The sequence below is a fragment of the Rhopalosiphum padi genome, chromosome 1, assembly GCF_020882245.1.
Source record: "Rhopalosiphum padi isolate XX-2018 chromosome 1, ASM2088224v1, whole genome shotgun sequence".
NCBI lineage: Eukaryota > Metazoa > Arthropoda > Insecta > Hemiptera > Aphididae > Rhopalosiphum > Rhopalosiphum padi.
In genome coordinates, this window is record NC_083597.1 from 10152226 (window position 1) to 10164350 (window position 12125).

General features: G+C 24.6%; 1 protein-coding gene across 2 annotated transcripts in view; it reads right to left on the reverse strand.

Annotated features, from left to right (window-relative positions):
* Positions 1–12125, reverse strand: part of LOC132924321 (Na(+)/H(+) exchange regulatory cofactor-like protein nrfl-1) — a 37367-nt gene that overhangs the window by 18179 nt on the left and 7063 nt on the right. The window lies entirely within an intron of this gene.

Here is a 12125-nt window from a genome sequence, read left to right on the forward strand (position 1 = left end):
TCAATATTTTATACACATTCGGAATTTTAATCTAAATATACTGCGTAGTGCGTACTGCGTATAGGTAAATTTGTATGACTTAGATCAGTAGTCGGCAACCTTTTTGGACTCTCGGGCCACATTCACAAAATATAAAACAGTTCGCAGGCCAGACAAAAATAAAAATTTTATATTCTTAAATTAATTACAATGAAAAAAAATACTATCTATAACTTTAAAACAATAAAATGTATAAAAAAAAAATATTCATTGTTCTAGAATTTTAAGCGAGTTGTACACAATAAACGCGTGAACTTCCAGTTTCCAATCACTGACTTAAACGAGTAGATTATAAATGTCAATATCAACCAATATATTACCACAGAATAGATTAAATATTTAATCTATTCTATGATATTAAACGTGAATACGCAATTATTATTATTATTGTTGTACATTTAGGTTAGGTTAGGTCTAATGTCTAATATTTATGTTGAAAATTATTTTTCCGTTATTAAAATGAAAGTGTTATCATTATGATAGTAAGTACTATATATTCGTCAACAATAATAAAATACAATAGCTAATCATACTATTATATACAAAGATAAAACTCATATTTTAAAAATGTAAAGCAACGTCTAACCATCAATTATATCTCTATACCTACAATTAATTATAATTTATAATATAACTGTAATCGATGAGCTGTAATTATTAAAACAAAAGTTAAATTATAAGAAAAAAATGTATAATTTTGTTGTTCACAAATTATTATATTCTCTGTGCGAGAATACCAAATAAATGAATAAAAAAAATTTATTTCGATCGAAATAAAAAAATAAGTAATAAGAAGTAGATACATAATATAGTATTACCCATCATGATATTTATATTATTTTCAATAGCCTATCAATACTCGTTGGAATTTGAACAGATGAAAATATAACAATATTATATTATGTTATTACACTATATAAATATATTATCATTTACCATACATTTTAATCATACAATAATATTTAAATTTAATGTACTTATATAGACGGACAAGCAAATTAATGCATTAGATAGTCTTTAGGTTATTTTAAACAACAACAAAGATATTTCATGAAATAATAATGGACATTTTAGAACCTCTCCAGCAATAAGGTGACGTTAAAAAAAATATGTGCACTAGAGCGTGCGTGAGAAAATTATTCAACAATTAAATATTATATAAACCAAAGAATGATCGTCAACTCGTCGCGACGGGCGGTCGACGGGTAAATCGCTTATAATATAATAAACTATACGTATAAATGTGTAATTCACGTCCTATATATTTAAACGAAGACATACGCATCCTCTGGGTGCGTACATGTGTGTTTAGCAAACAATATAAAACGGTTCACAACAGTCTGCATAAGGAAAACAATGATTACGAATTGTCGGACGTGGTCGGTGAAACAATCACTTCTGAATTCTGATGCTTATTATTTATTACAATTTATGTTTATATTATATATTCGACATGGTCACCGAAGTGCATACATACAATATTATATTAAGAATATATACATATATTTATATTATTTATAGTTAGTTCCGACGTATGGTGAAAACAAATATAACCGGACATTGTATATAATATAATGCCTAATAATAATAATATATATTGGTGAAGGCCAAATTCTGCTGCACTTTCCCTCCGAATGTCAATGTAAATAAATAAGTAAATAAGTAGATATAATACTATAATATTATATCTTATATCTACCTATATAAATGTGAAATGAATATCTTTGTACAGGGTAAACTTTGGAACTACTTATCAGATCTCCTTGATTTTATTTTAACGAAAGAGTATATCACGGAGGAGGTTTCTATTACAATAGAATATTTGTCTAAGTTAAAAATCCTCTGAGTTATCTACTAATTAAAATAAACGTATACATTGTATACCTATAAATATACATATTCATATACATGTTCTCGATGCATTTCGAAACTACTCAAACGATTTTGATAAAATTATGATCAATGTGTGTAATTTTATCTCCGTCATAAGATAGGATAGTTGTTATCCCCATTAATGACCTCTTTATTATGTTTAGGGCTGTACGATTATTCGAATAATAGATTATTTTTAACGAATGATATATAATCGATTAATCAATTGAAAAAATTCAACTCTAGGCGCCACTAGAACAGTTATGTAAAATTGATAAATCAGAGATATCATATATTATATTATATACACCAATAAATCAGAAAACCAAAAATAGATTTTATCCTTACGCTAAATGTAAGCATTGTTAGGAAACCAAACTTAATACGGGTGCATTTTGTACGGGCGATGAAGTGCATGGGGACAGCTATTATTATATATAAATGAACATATATGTCAGGGATCACCAACTAATTTATATAGAAGTCCGTTTTGAAACTTACCATACTGGTCGCGGTCCCCTAACAGTATTAATAATTTACACACGTTATTTTTTAATTAGTATTTATATTGATTTATTTATGCATTTGTTCAATACAGATTAATTTAATTTTTTTTCGTATTATAAATTTTATATGACACACTTATAATTAGTATTTATTTATATTATAAAAATTTTAAAATTTACTCCGCGGATAAGGGTCCGTAAAAAAAGTAACTGTGGTCCGCCAGTTGGTGACCCCTGATATATGTTATGGTTACTTATATACTTAAAAACTAGTTGACAAATTTTGATAAAAATTTCAGAGATTGTACTTAAAGATATCAGTAAATTTTAGAGAATAGTTTGAACTACGTTCGAAAATATACTGTGTTTAATTCGTGGCAGACAGAGGTTCATCTCAGTGGAAATAGTCCACAAAGTGAAGTACACCAACGCTGATTTACCAGTCAATCAAAATATCTACCCGAATACCCGATATAATATATCCTACATATTGTGCCATATTTTATGTTCGTTCATTTTTTTACAGTAAAATGAGTTTATACAACTCATATATATCTTGTATGCTATATATAACATACTTTATTATAGATTGCATACAAATAAATTATCAATAAATTAACTTGAAAAAAAATACAATACTTTAACATTTAATCGAAATATATTGCATAATTTAATATGGGTTGTGGGTATAAAGTTCATCTTTTCAATAAACATTATAGATTTAATAAAACAAAAACATAATATAATGACATAAATACTTAGCAAATATCATGCCTCTTGTTGTAAATAAATACATTGATATACAGCTAATTATACAGTATTATAATAAATCGTTTTGAATAAGGTTAGCAAAATAAATATTATTCATTCATATACCAGCAATAATACTATTGCAGCAGAGATAATAATATAACGTATAATGAAACTTAATGAAATTAAAAAATACTTAGACTAAATGATAGTACCAAACATTATTTTACAAAAGTTTATCCTAAAACTTGTCAATTTAGTTAATAAATCAAACTCAAGTACATCTACGTAGGTATGATACGTATGTAAGATATAATATACGAAACTAATAACACATGAACGTTTCTACGGGAGGAAGAGGATATTTTAAATGGTTCTCCGCATTTAGATTACCCTTTTTCAACTATATGCTGTAATTACAAATTACTCATAACATCATACAATTATAAGCTATTTTAATAATTTGATAAGTTAAGTTAATACAATTTATATTAATACTAAATGGGTTAACTTCATTGAAGTAGATTAGGTTATTAAAGAATTTTTACTTCAAAAAATTTAATTCGATTTTATATTTTGAAAGAATACATAATTGTATTATAATTTATGAAATAAATTTGGACAATATTTATATAAATAAATAATACGTTAACCCTTGCGGTCAATAAAATATATAACGCGAAAAAAAGAAAAAAGAAAAATCGAGTACTCTTACTTTCTGGACGTGCCTCGTATATTATTTACTTGCACATGCAGGTTATACGCCTGAATGGTTTAAAATGTGTATAAAAAAAAAAAGGAAAATATTTAAAACCATTTGAACAAACTGATTATAGTAGGTGTACTGTGTAAGTTAGTATAAGTTTATTTGTTTTAGACGTCTTGAGAGGCGATTGTAGTTGTAGACAATTACATTTCACTAAATTCTACATAATTGTATATTATTTTAGCCAAAGGGATGCTATAATAGGTCCTGTGTATTATGCATTTATGCGTGATTTTGTGGTTTAGTAAAAACTATCACCGGAAACAAAACGCATACCCACTACAATCTTTCAACACCATCCCGGATTCCAAGCAGTACCTACTAATAACTAATGAGTAATAACTATATATATTGAAAATAAATGTACAATATATCGTAACCGCAACTCTGCACATGATTATTATTATTATTACGATATAAGCTACAGCAATGGGGCCAATATGCAGCAGGTGACAACGCGTAATAAGATTTTTTTATCATTCATCACGTATGCTCGTGTAATATACCTTAATAATATTGTATATACACATATATTATAAATTAAGCGAGTAAAAAGATGATAGACCGAAATAATTGTTTAATACGTTATAGATTATCGATCGTTATAATTTATAATAATTCCATATTATATCAATTTATGATGACGGGATCGAGATTATTATTACGAATGCTTAACAGTTCCACGGCGTATTTTGGTGTGGCGCCAATATAATAACGTAGTCTAAATTTAAACGTCCCCGCAAGTTGCGGAAATCGTATCGTTATTATTATACGGTAATACACTCAACCCGGTATTCCGGTCCGAAAATGTATCATTTTAACAAGATAAGTCATTAATTTTATTAAATAATAAACATGATTATTTATAATACTGAAGTATTGCAGTATACGCGTGGACGCAATAGTCCGGATTTTTTAAGGAAGCATTTTAATCTTATACTTAAAATTTAAATATAAAATTGAGGCCTTTCTATTGTAGTCCTCAATCTTCATCATTAACATTAAACTAAAAAAATAAAAATAGAACTATTTGACAACATATTTTGTAAAAATCTGAATCATATAGGTAGACAATATATTTTTTGCACAAATACGATTGATGGGAGAGGGAGGTCTTAAACACCCAAAACAACCCCTAGCTACGCCATTTATACTACGTATAATGTATATCATATATTATTGTCATATTCGTATTGTTGTTTTTTTATTGTAAGTACTATATATGTGTGTAAATATAGAAGGCAGTGTCACACTCGCCACGGTCAGCCACCGCGGAAGAGAAAGTGTTAAATTTCAATTTCTACGAGGTTTATAATTACGCCTGCATATTATTATGCAAAAATACCCTGTGATAACGGCACAGCTGCGGTGTTTAACAAACCGTTTCCGTGGTACCGATACGCAGCGATTATAAAACATAGGTATTTTTATTGTTATTGGTATTGGCGGTACTGCTATTTTACCAAATCAAACCGTTTTTTGATTGGCTGTATTGAACCCAGTACAAATATTACTCGAAAAAAATTTAAATCTGAGCTTTGCTTTATAAACACTGATACAACATATTACAGTGATAACCCAAACCAATAGGCAATGACTGTCAACAATAATAATAATTAATAATAATATAATATAAATTAAGTATAGCATCATAAAGATAATATATAATATATAAGATTATTATTATTATCGACAATATTTTAACGAATGTTTAAAAATTATTAGTACCTCTATGCAAAATATTATTGAAATAAACATGATAATAATAATATTTCAAAATAATATCCATATTAGGAACGTTGTAAATATAATATCAATTATTTTTAATTCTAGATATTTAAATAAATTATACCTAAATAAAAAAAAATCTATTACTATAGTACTGTAGTAACTTTAAAATAATGTAATTAAGAACATTTATATTCGAGCTCTAAATGTTTGTGATGTACTGACTGCATGTCTGTATATTATCATCAATTTCTAAATAGAAATAATGTTATAATATATGGTTTTACCAACACTAGAAGGTTAAAATAATACTATTATAATACCTATTCATGATCAAAATTATAGTAGAGTGTAAAATATATAAAATACATTAAAAATATAGTAATCAAATAGTACACTCAATTTTACGTTGCAATTAAATGAAATAAAAAACCCAAACATATTTTCTATTTGTAAAAATATTTTAGTATTATTTAACTGATATGCATAGTTTCATATTAGATAAAAAAAAATATTATATATATATTCTGTGTGTGTGTATATATATATATATATATATTCTGTATATATATATATATATAATAGTATAGTATTACACATTATAATGTTTCTTTCACAATAATCCGAGCACATAAAAGTAATGAATACACATTTATTGTGACCTTAACCAAATCGCATATTTCCACTACATTTTAAACATTTACTATAATAGTAGGTACTACGTATATGTAAACAAAATTGAAGGCTAAAATGTTACTAAAAAAATAAGCTTCACAAATGTTCATCTCAGTCTTTAAATAAAGAGTGTAATATGTATTCATAATTTATTATTATTCACTACAAGGTAATTTATGGCTTTAAGCCGATAGTTATAGTTATAGACCACACGTCAATATAATGATCATGTTCACGGTGTCTTTCATTTTTAGTCAACTCCGAATAGGTGATGTCAAATATATTCTATGTAAAAAATTGATAAAAAATACTTTTTACTAATGTTTTATGTTTAGTAAAAGTTAATTTGTCGGATGTTAATAACATTGAAATTATTATACAATAATTATAGGTATTACTATAATTTAATTTTTAATTATCAATCAATGAATTGAGCTAACACTTATCAAACAATATAGACGAATTATTATAAAGCTAATATATGCGATATTCAAAAAACCTTGTGTCAGAATATTTGGAAATAGATTTTGCGATCTTCTATATGATTTAAAAATTACGGCTATTATTTTTTTTTTTATAATGAAAAATAAAATATTAATTTAAATCAAATCAAATTGTAAGACTGTAACGTCTGACCTTTTTTCTCGAATCAAAATTTCTGAACAACTTTTTGCTATATGGTATATTTCCTGAATAATATTTTTTAGTTAAAAAAAATTATTATTTATTAAAACTACACAAAAGATAATTTTATGTATAATTTTACAAATATTTGTGTCACTACCCACAAAAAGTGCATTTCATTGTTGGATGCTTCTTGCGTAATCCAACCATTTTTATTGTTATTTTAAGTATACTTTAAATTTTCACCCTTCGTTTACATTGTAGTTTTTTGTAAATCAATCAGATAAGTTTATTTTATTTATTTATTTAGAAGATAATGGATCCCAATGAACAAATTCGAAAAAGGCCTATAAATTTGCTTATATATTTATATATTTACGTATGTGAAGTTTTAAAACTACAAGGAAAGTAAGTATATACACATTTTTAAAATTACATAATTTAAAATATAATAACTATACTTAATTTACAGTACTAAAACTATAGCAGTAATAAAAAATTTAAATATGTATTTTATACAAACAACGTGTTAATATTTATATATTTTTGTTTTTTTCAGTAAACAAACTCAAATGATATTTTTAAAAATTTTAAAAGAATTTGTAACGTCCAAAACATATAAGATATATATTTTTAGACCTAAGTATACAAGGAATCGGATAGTGCTGGTTTTTTATGCATAAAAGGTAGATTTTTTGATAACATATTTAATATATTAAATTCGTATAAACTTATAAGAATTTAAATTATTTTTTTACTATGTAAAGTACAGATAAACTTTGTAAAATAATTATTTTATTTCAGTGTAGTAAAACATTTAATTAATTTTATAGATACTACGTATTACTATTATATTACAATTTGGTCCATATTTTAAATATTAAAATTAAAATTTTAAATATATTATTTTATAGTTGTATTTTTTATTTAATGAATATATTGTTGTGAAATAAGCACATAAGAGTTGTTTAGAAATTGATTCCCAAATGTCTGATGGAAACCATGCAAGAGGAACCATTATTCTTCTTTCAAATCTATAGTCACGCCAAAGCCATAATTTTTCTCTAAATATTCCAGTATAGGAAGAAGTTCTTCGGATGAATTGTCAAAATCGTAAATATATAAATAATCTTATATTATATAAAATAATGTTTAAATTTCAAACATTTTTATTATTCAGGAAATTTTCTCTCCGGGAAAAATACCGGTAACAGTTGTTAAGGTACAATTATTATTAGCAAAAATCTAGGTCATTTATTAAAAAATTATACTTTATAAATACTATTCAGTCTGTAAAATTATCCTTCAACAAAAATAATTCATCGAAAAAAATCATATAGATTATAGAAAAATACTTAATTTAATATAACAATAATCGCCACAATGAAATCAAATATAGCTGTCCACTTTTTCTAAAGACTAGATTAAATTTGCTTGGTAAAGATATTATATTTGATCGATTATTAAAACTAAGAAGTTAGAATGTATTAAAACAAATATTAAAAAATTATTACAACAACATAGAAGGGTAAACTATTTCAAAAATAATTAAAGTTTTTATTGTTTTGAACACATGGCTCTAATAATTAATAATAATTTTAATTCTGCAGTCATAATAAATACGAAGATAACTATTTTCAGTATATTCAATTCGTTTTATTTAATCAAGACAAAATTGAAAAAAAAATTAAGATTCAGTAGTTGAGTCATAATTATTTTAATGCATTGTGTGAAAATACATACTATCTATATAACATTTCTATTTTAAAATTAAGAATATAATTCCTTGAATTCATATGTTATAATTATGTTGTATAATTGATCCACTTATTATATATAATAATAGTAGATAAAAGCGCACCTATTAATTATTTAATTATGGTTTCTAAAGGTTAAGTTGTACATTGCTATTATTATTTATTTTATTCCAATGTTAACAATGAAAATGATCTATTTTCATTAATTATTATTATTGTAAAATAAACTATTATTCATTATAATTTATAATTTAAAGTAATATAATAAATAACAATAATAGAAATATAAAATAACTTTAAATATTAAATGTTATATGGATACTATAGTAATAATTATATTATTTACTGTCATACAAAGCACTAAAATAATTAAACAAGCTATTGAATATTTTAGAGTTGTTATTTTGAAACAACAAATATAAATTCGTTTCTTAGTTAAAATTATTAAAATATGTAAAAAAAACTGTTTTTTAATTCACTGTAAGTACTTAGATAAATAATAAATATATTTATATTTTATAATTTCATGATGCGATCGTCAGGCTCTGCTCCTCTTTTATTGTCTTCATATCTGATCAATTCACTCTATATACTTGACTAGGTATTTACAGTACCTACTACACTTTTTGGTGACTTTGCCGATAATTACGATATAGCCTAATAGCAACGACCTCGACACTGATTCCTAGTACTAATTTTAGAATATCTCATCCTCAAGAAATGGGATATGTAAATAAATGAATCATAATCCATAAATGATAAACACTCTATCTTCACTCTTCATCAAAAAAAATATTTACCGTCACGTATTTCTTAGTACCTTAACTTATTTTTCTAACTAAGCAATGTATCCATTACTTAGGTATTACTATCGACTAACGTCTTACCTTGTGTTTACATTTATGTAAGCCAACTCAAATCATGCAAAATTAACAACCAAACTACTAATACATCAGTATATGAAATCTTTATCAAATCAATTTGGAAAGTATCAAAACACTTCACACACATAATGATCATGATAATCTCGCAATCTCTTTAGTCATAATGTAGCTAAAGCATATTACAAACAAATACAATTTGAAATTCAAAATCATATAAAAATCATCTAATTAAAGGACTTACATCCACAAATATAATATCAACTGTTAATCCTGAATAAAACACTAAAAAGCTGTACTGCGTTGACCTGCCTGCTTAATAGTATGCAACAATATACAATATAATATAATACCACCTTTTTTATAATTTAAATATAATTACATAATAATATTATGTAAATATTAAATAGCTTTACTACTTATGTCTAAGTTCCTACAATGAGACAATTTTTTATTCTGAAAATCATTTATTTTCCGAAAAAATTTTGGTGGCTTACTATAAAATATATATATTATTATACTCGTATCTTTGATTGTAAAAAGTTTCTTGTACTGAGGAATACTAGGTAGATATGTTGAATTATTTTTAATATTTCAAAAGTTTAGAAAAATAATTACCAACAATAAATAAATTAGTAAAACTTTAATTGACCTATTTTAAGATAATACTATATGATTATATGAGGTAACGCAGCTTCTCATGCAATGTTTTAGTTAATTATAATAGACTAACGTGAGATAATTTCTTAAGTAGTAATAGCTAGTATTATAGGTACTTATACTTTAATTCACGGAAATATATTTTCCACACATATTAAAACCAGTATAATAATCTCACACCTGCTGCATGGTAGATTTCGAGTGTACATTGTCATTGAACAGGACATAATAACGAATGTGTTCAATTTTAATTAATTGATAAATTATAATATACGAAATAAGTAATGAAGATTATGATCGAAGGAGATACAAATAGATGGTTAATCGATGTTTTATTATCTTTATACATTATTTGAGTTTTATTAATTTAATAGATAATAATAATATCTCGAATAATATTTATCAAGAATATAATATAATATAATATAAGTCAATATACCGAAGGTGTAAATAGCTAAAAACTCATATTTTGAAAATGTTATGATGGAAATCCCTTAAAGTTAATATAACCGGACATTTTAACAAAATAGGTAACAAAATCATTATTTTTTGTTTAAGTATCAATTTTCGTAAAAATTTGAATGAAATATTTATAAAAAAAATTGTCACTATATTTTTGATATTATTAACTTCATACGAAAACATCTTATAAAGAACTTCATATTATATATTGTTAAGCTTTTTAATCTAGAACCAAAAATTGTATCAAAATAGATCGAAACAAAACAAATAAAATCAAAAATGTCAGCTTTCTAAACTATATAGTTCAAAAACAGCCAGTGTTTTGAAAATTTTATTGTGTCTAAAAAATACTATATTGAAAATTTCAAGGTAATTTGTTGTATTGTGTAAATAATCCCGTTTTACAATGTTTTTTTTTTTTTTTTTGTTAGCTTTTTTCCAACAATTGAGAACAATATTTAGATTTTACTACTTTATATCTCCCAAATAACCAGTTAAATCAAATTAGTTACTAGAAACCACTATACAATTTTTAGACTATTAAAGAAAATTTTCGCTCCAAAACGTAATGACCAACATTTAAAAAAAAAATTAAATAAACACATCATTGAATAGTAAAACCAATACAATATCATAACTTATCTATCTTCTCTTAAAATCTAAAATGTACTATAGTTGTTAAATTTAAAATTAGCTTGTAGCTATATTATGTATACATATATATATATATATATATACATATTCTATTTGTTATTCATATATTAACTGTAATTGATGCCATTGGTATAGATATTCCATAGGTAACATACATCATTAAGTATTAAACAATTAATAAAAAAACCTATTACAGCATTAATTTTTCATCATAAAGATAATAATTAGGTACTATAAACACTATGAGTCATTGTCCGTGGTTAACAACAATAATTGTACAGCTTTTATTTTTATTTGAACCAAATAAAAAATGTACCTACCTATTTATATTTTAACTTATATTAATTGTACTATTATAATATGTATTTAAATTTTTATTTACATAGTTTCCAATTTTCTCGTCAACAAAAAGTTATTTAGATTTAAAATTACTACGCCAAATATATGTAAAAAGTGCTCGACGTGAAAAAAATAATAAACCATCAATTACGCAACATTTAGCATTATAAGATTTAAGAAAACAATCCAGTAAAACTGCAATGACCAAAATCCATCAAGTCCTTGGCATATTGTTAATTGCTTCGTCAATTGTATGTTAGAGACGATTGTAAGTAAGTGAAAGCACATACAAAATATAAATAAATACATATGGGTGTGTCATTTTGCCAATTGACTAAAAGAACTATAACTTAATTTTCCCACAAATAGAACCGAAAATTAACAAATCAAGGTTTCTCAGTACTCAGTAGCT